This window comes from Tachypleus tridentatus, chromosome 7 (assembly GCF_004210375.1).
Source record: "Tachypleus tridentatus isolate NWPU-2018 chromosome 7, ASM421037v1, whole genome shotgun sequence".
NCBI classification, from domain to species: Eukaryota; Metazoa; Arthropoda; class Merostomata; order Xiphosura; family Limulidae; genus Tachypleus; species Tachypleus tridentatus.
In genome coordinates, this window is record NC_134831.1 from 5,948,273 (window position 1) to 5,962,274 (window position 14,002).

General features: G+C 34.1%; 1 protein-coding gene across 5 annotated transcripts in view; it reads right to left on the minus strand.

Moving 5' to 3' along the window:
• The window catches only part of LOC143255038 (somatostatin receptor type 5-like), a 180,598-nt gene extending 171,400 nt beyond the window's left edge, over positions 1 to 9,198 (minus strand). For all 5 annotated transcript variants that reach the window (XM_076510057.1, XM_076510056.1, XM_076510059.1 and 2 more), the window contains exon 1: positions 8,981 to 9,198. The gene's annotated coding sequence lies outside the window, so the exon portion shown is untranslated. The remainder of the gene's footprint in view (positions 1 to 8,980) is intronic.
• Positions 9,199 to 14,002: the final 4,804 nt, after the last annotated feature.

Consider the following 14,002-nt stretch of genomic DNA (forward strand, 5'->3'; position numbering starts at 1 on the left):
TGTTTACATGAGTTAAATTACAACAGTACATTAACACCTGAATATTTACAAACAGCTATTATAGGGGCTACGGATCGATTTTTATTGTTACTGTTTGTTTCTTTTTATTTCGCGCAAAGCTACTCAAGGGCTATCTGCGCTAGCCGTCCCTAATTTAGTAGTGTAAGACTAGAGGGAAGGCAGCTTGTCATAACCACCTACCGCCAACTCTTGGGCTACTCTTTTGCCAACGAATAGTGGGACTTACCGTCATATTATAACGCCCCCAAGGCTGAAAGGGCGAGCATGTTTGGTGCGACGGGGATTCGAACCCGCGACTCTCAGATTACGAGTTGAACGCCTTAAGCCACCTAGCCATGCCAAGCCTTATTGAAAACTGAAAACTGTTAAACTTATCACCACGAGAAGTAGTAACCGTCTCTTAACAAACACATAGCCACTCTTTTCTCGCCTTAATGAAACCTTTGACATAGGTTTATTATTGAAAACTGAAAACTGTTAAACTTCTCACCACGAGAAGTAGTAACCGTCTCTTAACAAACACATAGCCACTCTTTTCTCGCCTTAATGAAACCTTTGACATAGGTTTATTCGTTGTTTAATTATTCAGCCTGCTTAGATCGGTTTTATAATACCAATGTCGTTTTCATACACATTTCGTTTCCTTGAGGTGTTAAAAACGTACAGAAAAATTTGTTGTGTTCTTTACGTTTGATGCTCGTATCTTTTCACGTTTTGCTTATGTAAGGATTCTTACTCGAAATGTCCTTAATTTCGTAATGTCTACTTACAATTCAACTTTATTTATTACTTCCTTTTGTGTGCTTCCTGTCTTCTAAAGTGACGGAGATAGTTAAGAGTCAGAATCGTTCTGTTAGACATCAACTTACAGTACAGAGGATTGTGTAGGAGACACAAATTCAGATTTAGGCAGGGTAGAAGCTGTCTTCTGCAAAGATAATTTTGTATTTCTAATAAACTGGTAAGCCTAACGGAAAGAGTTACTTTCCGAGGTTTGAGGTGCAGTATGTTCAAGCGAGTTTAAAAGAAAGCTTGATAGATGTATAAATGATAATAGATGGCTTTAAATATATTTAATAGTTTTAGCTACGCTTTGAGGATGGAACATCCGAGATGGACCAACAGGCCGCTTGTCCCTGAACAACAAGATATGTCATATATTTCTTCTTGTTAATATATCAAACTTCATTATATTTTAAATAGAATACCAGTGTCCTTTCTACATATTGTATGATCCTGATATATAATAAGTTTATGTTTATTATTTTCTGCTGCCATAAACATTGTTTTTTCCTCTATTATCTAAAAGATTGTACCACACATTTCTGGAACACTGAAATGTGTATCTTTATAATTTATCTCAGATGTCAGTCTATACTTTAAATTATATTGTCTCGACAGTTTAATGTGATTTCATTGGTCATTTCATAATGTCATGGGAGTTCTCCTTGTAGTGCTGTCCAGTTCTTCAGGGAAAATTAACTTTATGATAATACACGTGCAGAGCACGAGAGAGGCCTTGTATTTCGCTTATGTTACTTTCATTAACAGTTTTGTCAGAATGTTTGACATATCTATTTTATTAAAATTTAATGTTCAAAACACAATAAGTAAAACCAAAAAAATCCTTCAAAAATTACTATTGAAAAAATATCAGCAAAAGACACATTAACCTTTAGCAACTGCCATTCAGAAACAATCACTAAAATACACATTAACCTTTAGAAACTACCATTGAAAATCAATCAGTAAAAAACTCATAACTCTTTAGAAACTACAATTGAAAAACAATCAGTAAAAGACACAAAAAACCTTTGAAAACTACCATTGGCAAACAACTAATAAAAACACATAAATCTTTAGTAACTACTATTGAAAACAATCTGTAAAAATCTTATAACTCTTTAGAAAATACCATTGAAAAACAATCAGTAAAAGAGATATAAACCTTTAAAAACTGCCATTCAAAAACAATCAATAAAAGACGCAAAATCTTTAGAAACTACTACAGAAAAAAATCAGTAAAAACGCATAACCCTTTAGAAACTACCATTGACAAACAATCAGTAAAAGACATATAAAATTTCAGAAACTACCATTGAAAAGCAATCAGTAAAAGACACTACCATTAAAATCATTCAGTAAAATACACATAAAGCTTTAGAGCCTAAGACTTGAAAACGACCAGAAAAAGACACTCAAACCTTTAGAAACTACCATTGACAAACAATCAGTAGCAGACACATTAACCTTTAGAAACTTCAACTGAAACACAATCAGTAAAAGACACAAAACCTTTAGAAATTATCATTAAAATTCAATAAAAGACACTTAAACCTTAAAAAAAGTACCCTTCAAAAACAATCAGAAAGAGACACATAAACCTTCAGAAACTTCCTTTGAAACGCAATCACTAAACGACAAATAAATCTTTAGAAACTACCACTGAAAAGACAATCAATAAAAGACACGTAAATCTTTATTATCTACCGTTGAAAAACAATCAGTAAAAGTCACATAAACCTTTCAAACTACCATTATAAAATAATAAGTAAAAAACACATAAACTTTTAAAAACTATCGTTCAAAAACAATCATTAAAAGACACAAAAACCTTTAGAAACTACCATTGAAAACACAATCAATAAAATATATAAATATTTAGCAAATACCATTGAAAAACAATCGGAAAAAATCTCATAACTCTTTAGAAAATACCACTGACAAACAATCAGTAGCAGACACATTAACCTTTAGAAACTTCAACTGAAAAACAATCAGTACAAGACACAAAACCTTTAAAAATTATCATTGAAAAAATCAGTAAAACAGACATAAACCTTTAGAAACTACCATTGAAAACATAATCAATAAAATACATAAATCTTTAGCAACTACAGTTGAAAAACAATCAGTAAAAAACTCATAACTCTTTAGAAACTAACATTGAAAAACAACCAGTAAAAGACACATAAACCTTTAGAAACTACCATTGAAAACAATCGGTAAAAACTCATAACTCTTTAGGAACTACCATTGACAAACAATCAGTAAAAGAGATATCAACCTTTAGAAACCACCATTGAAAAACAATCAGTAAAAGACATATAAAGCTTTAGAACCTACGACTGAAAAACGACCAGTAAGAGACACATAAACCTTTAGAACCTACCATTGACAAAGAATTAGTAGCAGACAAATTAACCTTTAGAAACTATCATTGCGAAACAATCAGTAAAAGACACATACACATTTAGAAACCACCATTGAAAAATAGACACATTAACATTTAGAACTACTATTGATAAAAACACGATATTCATATAAAATTGTTTTTTTGCAGTTCGACCAAGTGTACTACCGCTGCTGTTCCTGCAATAAGTTTCTTAACTAGTTTTTAAGCGTTATAAGTTGAGTCACTAGGGCATTAAGTTTTAATTATACCCAGATCTTAAAAATTCAATTATATTATTTACAAAACTGTTTCTCACCTGAAGGTACAACAATGGAGTTAAGAACTTAAATTATTTTAAAGTAAACTTTATTACATTGTCATACCAGAGAGAAAAAAGACAAAACATCACTCTGAACGCACGTCTCAAATATCTCATGAAAGTTGAAAATGTAATATATATGTAAACAACTTTAAAAATTATATACATAGAAAAACTGACTTAAACAAATGGTAAACCGTAGAAGCTCTGAAAAATACCGCATCTAAAGAGGTATTCATGAATGATCCTTAGCTTTATCAACTCCAAAGAAGAAATAATCTCCATTTGTGTCTAATTTATTGCTTAATAAATTTATTATTATTATTATTATTATAATTGAACTGTTTAACCCAAAAATAAACTGATTCCATTTCGAGTTTAAGTTTTCACGTGCTTACCGTTCTTATTTAATTCGTGTATTCATTGTCCAATTCTAAACCTGTATAACTTCATGATAGCCCAACTAAGCCATTTCTATGGAGTCGAAACCTCGTTAATTAAATACTAATATTTAAAGCATGCATAATGTGGAAAGTTTTATAACACTTTCCAACGAAATGTTAGTTTAAGAAGCGTTATATTCTATTGTGTTGTTGAAGATGCGTTAAAACAATAACAGATGCGTGTTTTCTCTGCATATCAATGAAACATTTGCATTTACAGAGTTCAAAACTAGCAAAAGAAATATGCTCTTCTTCACAAAAAATATTCAAACGCCTTTTATACCAATACAAATGTTGTTAACGTGTCACGTATTTCATTCCAAGTGTGGACGTCCAACTTGAGCGTGTAAGTTTAGATTGGTCCAACATCTTAATAGTTGTTGGACATTTTTGTCTGTTCTTTAATCTTTTACTGTGTGTAACTCTCACGAAGTGCTCTGTTTGTTACAGATCACGTTATCGATCGATTAATTTTGGAACAAATAAGTGATATTGTGTTTACTCCCAGACAGTAAAAGTATTCATGACAATGGAAAACGATATTGGAGAAAGAATGACTTGTTTTAAGGTTTTTCCTTCATTCCTAAGTATTTATTATATTCAAAGACATTTTACTCGGTGTTCCAATTCTGTACCTCTCATACTCAGAATGTTTGCTTTGTTTGTTTGGTTTGAACTTCGCGCAAAGCTACACGAAGGCTACCTGCTCTAGCCGGCCTTGATTTTGCAGACGAGAAGGAAGGCAGCTAGTCATCACCACCAACCCCCAACTCTTGGGCTAATATTTTACCAACGAATAGTGGGATTGATTGTCACATTATAACGCCCCCACGGCTGAAAGGGCGTGTACTTTTTCAGCAATATAAGTTATCGTTATTCCTCTTTTATAGTTCAACGTTTTAATAACTGAGCTTAATTAACGCAGATGTAATACATTCATTGTGTTTACTACCATTGAATATCAATAGTAACAGAAAACATATGTTCAAAATTGAATAAAATTTGTAAACGTTCAACACAGTTAGATACATGAAACGAAATTTATCAAGAAAAACTATTTAGAAATGTCAGATATATCCTTACATCCAATAGATCATCATAACTACTGTATTGCCACTAGATAGCGCTAGAAATATATGAATATATCTTATGCATATCTTATATATTGTTATTTTGTTAATTTCCCAAAGCATGTTCAACTAGACTGTATTCTGTGTGAATATATATACACAGAGTAAGTAGTGCTAAAACTCGTGAACAGATAACGCCCCACAATACCATTCACAGTGGAACTAGGGCAACATAAACTAATTGCTTTATGTTGATATTTAACAAGACTGCAGCTTATGTACTACAAAAGTTTATACGACACCCACGTATATGGGTATACATACATGTCTGAACCGTAAGACAAACCACACCGACAGTCAGGAATCGTAGACTGTCTAGCTTACAAAATAAATGAAGGTTTTGTTATACGTAAGAAAAACGCATCACTACAACACGCTTTAACAACGGTTACCAAGGGCAACTGACAAAAAGATACACACGGGAATAAACATGAAAAAAATTACAGACATACAGCTATATTCCCATTGGTCAGAGGCTTCTCCGAAGACAAGAAGAATGCACTGAAAACAACATAAAGTTGGTATATACCAGACCACCTAAATACCCAATGGAGAGAAGGAATTACCATTTATAGCATCCATCAAGAATGTGGATTCCAACACTTTGGAGATACAACTACAACAAAACTAAGAAAGACTTGTTTCAGCAGTATAACAACACATACAAGACTCGGTAATAATTATTTGTAACAGCTCATAATTCCAGAGAAGATAAAACAATACTAATAAATCTAACCATGAGGACATAAATCATACGCGAGGAATATAAACGTAATAGAGACCTTTTAAATCCATTTAGTGAACGTAATAAAGAAGTCAGAAAAATTGGATACCTCTATTGAGAACATTTAAGTAGTTAAATGATTCAAGAAGGCCAAGGATCGAATCTCGACAAATATGTTGTTTAGAAATATTCCATTTCAGGACTTTCCTGGAAACGACAACAGGCCAGAAAATAAAAACTAGAATAACTAATAATTTAGTGTCTAAATATAAATCAAGAGTGAATCCTATACATCCTCCATACTTGAAATTCTTTTCATCTCGAATGAATTGATCTACACCAACAGTACCGAACGTGGAGCGCACGAATACCCGATTCCATTTTATTACTCATCTCGAATTCTACCATTCTACCCTCAAATTCAAATTCTTTTTGACATGATTATATTAACTTAAATTATAAGATGTTGAGCGAACTAAAAGCTTGAACTTAAAGAAACAAACAAAACCTCAGAGTCATTCTATAAAGCCGCTATGTCGCGACTAAAAAATAATTACTAATTAATAATTAGGCTTAGATGGTCGTGCAGGCCACTAACCTAACAACAACTGACCACTCGGTAGCCGCAACCTTACCGTATAAACGTTTACATAATACATCAAGTCATAAAAGATTAATTTATCTCTACTTGTCAAAAATTAATTATAATAATGATACTATTCTTAGTTTGTTTGGTTCGTTTTGAATTTCGCGCAAGGCTACACGAGGGCTAGCGCAGATAGTCATTGCCATCCACCGCCAATTCTTGGGTTACTCTTTTACCAACGAAGAGAAGGATTGACCGTCACATTATAAAGCCCCCACGGCTGAAAAGGCGAGCATGTTTGGTGCGACGGCAATTCAAGCCCGCGATCCTCAAGTTACGAGCCGAGTGCCTTAACCAGTGGCCATGCTGGGTACTATTGTTGGAAATAGGCTCATATTAGGACATGGTTAGATTAATCGTATTTATATATATCCTGACGTCATGTAACTGTGTGACAATGAATTACTTTTCCTGGACAAAAATATTTCAAGTCTCAAAAAACAGTTATACACAAAAGAAATTGTTTAACACAATTGTTGTTTTGTATACTAACTAATGAAGCATCGCACTGACTGTCCGTTTGCTTGTCATGAATTTCACGCAAAGCTGCACCAGAGCTATTTGCACTAGTCATCTATAATTTAGCAGTGATAGACCAGAAGGAAAACAGCTAGTGAAGAGCACCCCCCGCCGTGGGTCTGACCATAACGTTATAACGCTTTCATATCTGATGTTAGTTTCATGCCTTGTGTGCTAATAAACACGATAATTAATACAACTAGTGTTTAGGCCTAGTGGATTCCATTCGCCTTCACACTTATACTGTGCATATTAAGTATGTCAGCACCCATTGTGACTTAATTAATATGACCTTTGTTTGTTTGTTAAATTTCGCGAAAAACTACTAGAAAGTCTTTCTACATTAGTGTCCTTAATTTAGAGAAAAGAGAGCTAGCCAATACCACATATAGCCAGGTCTTGGGCTACTCTTTTACCAACAAAAAATGTAATTGACCGTCTCATTAGAGCGTTCCCACAGCGTAAAGGGTGAACATGTTCGGAGAAGAGATTCGAACCCGCGACCTGCAGATTGCGAATAAAAAATCCTAAAAATCAAACCATGCCATGCCCAGAATTCCGTTACAAATCGCAGGTTAACATTAATTACACGATATAACGAGAACCTTAATTGAATACCCTATGTTTTCGTGTATATGGAGTGTATAACACAGATATATGTGTACCATGTACGTAAGAACATTTTTCTCTATAACTGCTTGACGCTTGGCCCAAGTGTAGATACAACGCATTACCACACAACAGATAACAACAAAATATCACAGCTATTTAAAAAGTTTATTCTAAAAATACCACTTTCCGGCTATTAAAGCCAATAAAGTAGTTTTAGTGTTGTAAGCAAAAGTCACGACTTTACCCATATTATCCATTTTTACGAGTTTCCCCATTTTCACTAACCTATTAATCTAGGAAAATGCGAGATATAAGATATCCTCTTAAATAGTGCACAAACGTATAACATTGTTTGCCTTTAGAATGATTACACTGTTACGATTTTAAAAAAAACACGAAATAATTTTATTTACTATTTACATAACACAAAAGTTTTTATTTCGGTCAACATCACGCTAATGAGACTCAGTCAGGGTTAATATTTCTTTTACCTTTATCCCCAATGATGTCACAGTTTCAAAACGTTGATTGATATGGAAAGTGTTTTATTATTATCAGCGAAACTCGTATTTTATTATAACTTTACCAACAAAACGTCCATATGCACTAGACATTTTTGAGAGAAACGATGTATTGTTATAAATACTTTCATTGTAACATTGTTTTGTCCCAATTATATTCTTGAAAATATATAGAGTGTATTACTATGATTTATTTTTTTTATTTATTTTTACAAAAAAAAAGTCCTCAGTAAGCTGTCCCTTTGAGTATGTGTGTATGTTTTCTTATAGCAAAGCCTAATGGGGCTGTCTGCTGAGGCCACCGAGAGGAATTGAACTCCTGATTTTAGCATTATAAATCCGCAGACTTACCGCTGTACCAGCAGGGGGTGACCTGTCTCTTTGAATGAACCTACATAACGTAAGAGGTATTTTTGAAAATACAAAGAGATATATTTGATTTCACTCGTGCCTTTTACTGAAGGAGTATTTAACATACTGAGTTAACTGCACTCTATAAAATGAGAAATATAGAACAGTGTGGGCGCGTCTGTGAAGTTGTTTCTGTATTATTATTTAAAATGCGGCATTATATTCTCATAATTTATAAATTAATAAATATCCTACCCCTAAACCAGCTTATATCACATTTTGAGCCAAGCTTTCATTTTATACCCTTAACACGCGATGTTTGCTGTGATTCAATGAACAGCAATGCACTCTGCTTTTGCCTTCCGGTCACCTCAATGTCGTCACATCCTATAATGACGTGAATACCCGTATTATGTATAAATGAGATTTTCTTCTCATAATCTGAGCGTGATATTTACTGATACGTTGCCGTCGCATCGAGATACGAAAAAGAACACAAAAAAAATAGTATGTGCTTACCTTAAAGAGATTAGGACTGGTTGTTTTCCTCACTCCACGAGACCAAAGCTGAAAGAAAGGGGGAGTTTGATGCTAAAAGTTGCGGAGAGCTGCAGGAGAAATACAGCGCATCTGCTGACAGTTTTCTTTCTCAAATAGCAGGCTTCGCCATCATTTATTGCTAGGTTTGGTTCAATGTAAACGTCACATGTCGGTGTCATTGACTCCAACGTTACGGTGGACACTAGTGAAGATCCGCAGGAGATTCGGGATAAGAAGCGCACCCTAGTGAGAAGAAAAAAAATAAAATTTACCAGATAATTCGGAGATCAATTTAATAAAATAATCTATAAATATCAGTTGTTGTTTTTGTTGTGTTGTATTTTTTGTTCTATAATAATAACTTAATTTTCTATTTCTTGTTCTTCCTTTTCTTTCATATAATAATAATAACACACTTCAATATTTAATTTTCTGCGTACCTTATTAACACCGTTTCATTCTTTTAGCAGAAAGCCACGTTGGGCTATCTGCTCTGTCCATAGCGAGGAAATAGTACCCTAGATTTAACTTTGTGAATCCGTAAACTTATCCCTGAACCACTGGGGGTGCACCCCATTATCTTAATAAATAACAAACAGAGTATTCTCAGAAGGGGAACCTTTCTTCATCAGGAATATTTCCAGTTTGTCTCTGATGAACAAACGTCCATCTTTCAAAGGCCCCGCATGGCCAGGTGATTAAGCACTCTACTCGTAATTTGAAAGTCGCGGGTTCGAATCCCTATTACACCAAATATGCTCGCCCTTTCAGCCGCGAAGGTTTGTAATGTGACGGTCAATCCCACTATTCGTTGGTAAAAGAGTAGCCCAAGAGTAGGCGGTGGGTGGCGATGACTTGCTGCCTTCCCTCTGGTCTTACACTGCTAAATTAGGGACGGCTAGCGCAGTTAGCTCTAGAGTAGCTTTGCGCGAAATTCAAACCAAACCAAACCTAAACATGCCCATTATGTCCAAATGTGGTATTACGTTTGTTTTTGTTGTTCAATATTACAATACTGCATTCCCCCTCACGACGTGCTGACATAAAATTTTAATCACCACCCATTATTTTTTTCTTAATAACCGTAAAGTCATACCTAAACAACTAATCAATTTAAATTTTTCGGCATTAAATTTTGTAGTCGTATTTGCTGCGTACAAACAACATGTTAACAACCAATTAGAATCTGCAAAATCTAATTTCACCTCGCAGCTTCATCTGCGGAGACAAAATTTTCTAAACGTGGACATTTTGTGATCTCTAATAAATTTTTACCACTACTTAACCAACTTTGGTTGGACAAGTGAAAACAATTTGTAAATTTTCAACTACAAAAGAGCTTAAAATAATTTAACTTTAATCCACAGTTGTCATGTACACGGCCAACAAAATCAGTTACGTTACTGTGTTTATAAACAGTGGTCAGATACAGAGGTACGCAACTCATTTGCTGACACGCCATCTAAGTTAACCATAAAAAGTCTGAATTTTGGTTAACAATGTGTTATAATACTACTTACCACTAGACACAACGAGCTGACTGCTAGAGAAATTATCTCTGGATCCCCCAGATCAATATAGTGACACTGGAAATTCCCTCATAATTATATGATCATGCTAAACCTTGACATTTGAAGGATTTTGTGGTTAAAAACTAATGGATTTCATAATGTGCTATGTGTTATTGCAAATTTTCTATTATGATTGTTATCATGGTAAAGAACCTTGAGGAATTTCAGCCAATATATAAATACTATGAGCGATAAGAATTATTTGTTTGTTTGTTTTTGAATTTCGTGCAAGGCTACACGAGAGCTATCTGTACTAGTCATCCTTAATTTAGCAATGTCAGACTAGAGGGAAGGCAGCAAGTCAGTTACACCCACCGCCAACTCTTGAGCTACTCTTTTACAAATAAATAGTAGGATTGACCGTCACATTATAACGTTTCCACGGCTGAAAGGGCGAGGATGTTTGGTGTGACAGGTATTCGAATTTGCAACCTTCATATTACAAGTCGAGCACCTTAACCGTCTGGCCATGCCGGGCCTTAAGCTATTCGACGAATACATTGTTAATAACATATTGCAAATGTGTTTTAAGCCTTTAGGTTTATTAAGTCGAGTTTACGGTTATCTTTACTATGGCATATATTCAGTGTTATTCGCTAATAAGTGCAGTAAATAAACATTTTATATTAATGACCACGTGATCACTTTTCTAGAATTTTCTCAGGAAGTTTCTGGATGAAGCAAGGTTGTTAGGTTTCTCTTTCCGTTTTACTACCCTCAATGAAATCATGTTATGTTAGATGGGATTTCATATTTGAAGCCTGGTTCGACTCCCATAAACAGAAATGCTTTCTTTTCCAACCGTTACAATGTGACAGTCAGTTTCACGTTTAGTTAGTAAAGGAGCAGCCCAATAGTTGACGGTCAGTAGTGTTTACTCTCTTACCTCTTGTCTTTCACTTCCAAATTAGGTGTGCCTTTGTTCTAAATCCAACAAAACAAGCAAGCATACAAACATACATACTGAAATGGAGTCTTATCTCAAGTGCTAATTACACCGTTATAAGCGAGGGTATCCAGCCGATAACCGAGGTCAAAGGTTTATTTGTAGTTTACTCGTGAAAAAAAAACTTTTATTGTTAATTGTAATCACTGTTGAATTTATAACATCTCTTCTGATAATACTTTTAACGTGATCACAATATAATATTCGTAACATTATTTAAAAAATAGCTACTCTTATGGCATGTATTCTTACCAGATAATGTATTTAATTATTGAGTGTAGATGGAGTATCTTTCCTGTGTACGGAAGCTATGTAAATTCATAATTAAAGAAAGGCTATCTACGGACCTTAAGAGTTGTTTCCCTGATATGTGGGCCTGGCATGGCCAGGTGGTTAAGGTACTCGACTCGTTATTTGAAGGTCGCGGGTTCGATTTACCATCACACTAAACGTGCTCGCTCTTTCAGCTGTGGGGGCGTTATAATGTGACGGTTAATCCCACTATTCGTTGGTAAGATAGCAGCCCAAGAGTTAGCGATGGGTGGTGATGACTACCTGCCTTCCCTCTAGTTTTACATTACTAATTAGGGACAGCTAGCGCAAATAGCCCTCGTGTAGCTTTGCGCAAAATTCAAACCAAACCAAATCCTTATATGTACTCGTAAAAAGTCGCAAAAACGATCATAAAAACTGCAAAACACAAAATTTGAAACTAAAATTTTGTATACATCTCCCCAAAGACTTAATAAACCCACACACCGATTTTGATAAAGATCCATCTACATCCTGCGAAGTGGTTACTTGGACATACAAGAAACAATACCATTATATTTATTCTGAGTTCATTTGAAGCTGATGTCGTTAGAACTAAAATCTTCGAGGTGGTTACATGGACATACAGCGGACCGTACTGTTGTATTTGTACAAATTATGATAATTTTTGCATTATGCTTTAGTTGTACTGAAATACATCATTACCCATATTTTTAATTATTTTACTTTATTTATTTATTATTTCAATTATTAGAAAACCCCTTAACTTTGTGACAGTTTCAAGTTTTCTCTTACTGATTGTTTCCAGATAAATCAAAACAAAAAAAATGTTCTAATTAATCTTTTTTACAGAAAACTAAATAAAAAAATGTACTATAGGTAACTCGTCATATTTTCTTAACTAGATATCGTTCAGTATTTGTGGTAAACTAAATCGGAAGGCAGATACCTAAATACAGTCGAGGGAATGTTACGACGTGAGAGGATTCGAACTCGACATGAGCAAGGTGCAAGTCAAGCGTCCTTACCCATCAGGCTATGCAACTTTGGCTGTTTAGCTAACAACATATAGAGATGAGAAAACACTGAACTTTGCCATAGTGATCACAATACGACCTATTGAAAGCAAGTGACTGCATTAAGCATCTTTCACAGCTGTCCAAAGAAGAGTCTTCCGTTAAGTTGAGACTTTTATTATTATTATTATAAGGAGATTCATAATAAGGTAAATGATTACTGTTAGGTTTTTACCGTACTAATAGAAGGCGATCAAGTGAGAAGTAATTCGAAACCAAATATCAAAACTGACAGTATTTCCACGCAATGTCTTTACTGAAGAGGTCTAGCGTGACACGATCCGCAAGACGAATGGTCTGAGAACTTAAATAAAGTCAATAACAAGACAAGTGAAACAAAAATAAAGAACGAAAGCTTCCTCGGTGTTATGTAGTACATGACTTGATATTAAACATTACATATTCCTCATACCTTTGGGCCAACCATTAAGTTTCTTCACTCTTTCTGCAACGACGCTAAGAACTAGGCTTCGATACCCGTTGTTAGCAAAACAGAGATAGCCATTGTTTAGTTTTGTTCTTTATAGCAAACGAAGTAATTTTCTGGAATATCTGTTGTTGTTTGTCATTAAGCACAGAGTTACACAAAGGGCTATATGTGCTCTTTCCACCACAGGTATCGAAACCTGGTTTTTAGCAGTATAATTCCACAGACATACCGTTCCGTTGTTCTACTGTGGGGCTTGGAATATCTTTGTCTCTGTATGTTTTCTTGATATATTTATATCTTTGTCTGCTTATGTGTTCTTCATATATTTATATCTTTGTTTGTGCATGTTTTCTTCATATATTTATATTTTATATGTTTTCTTAATATATTTATATCTTTATATGTTTCTTAATATATATATATTTATATGTTTTCTTGATATATTTATATCTCTGTCCCTGTATGTTTTTTGATATATTTATATCTTTATTTGTATTTGTTCTCTTGATACACTTATATCTTTGTTTGTGTATGTTTTCTCGATATATTTATATCATTATGTGTTTTCTCGATATATTTATATCTCTGTTTGTGTATGCTTTCTTGATATATATATCTGTCTCTGCGTGTTTTCTTGATATATTTATATCTTTGTTTGTCTTTGCTCTCTTGATATACTTATATCTTTGTTTGTGTATGTTTTCT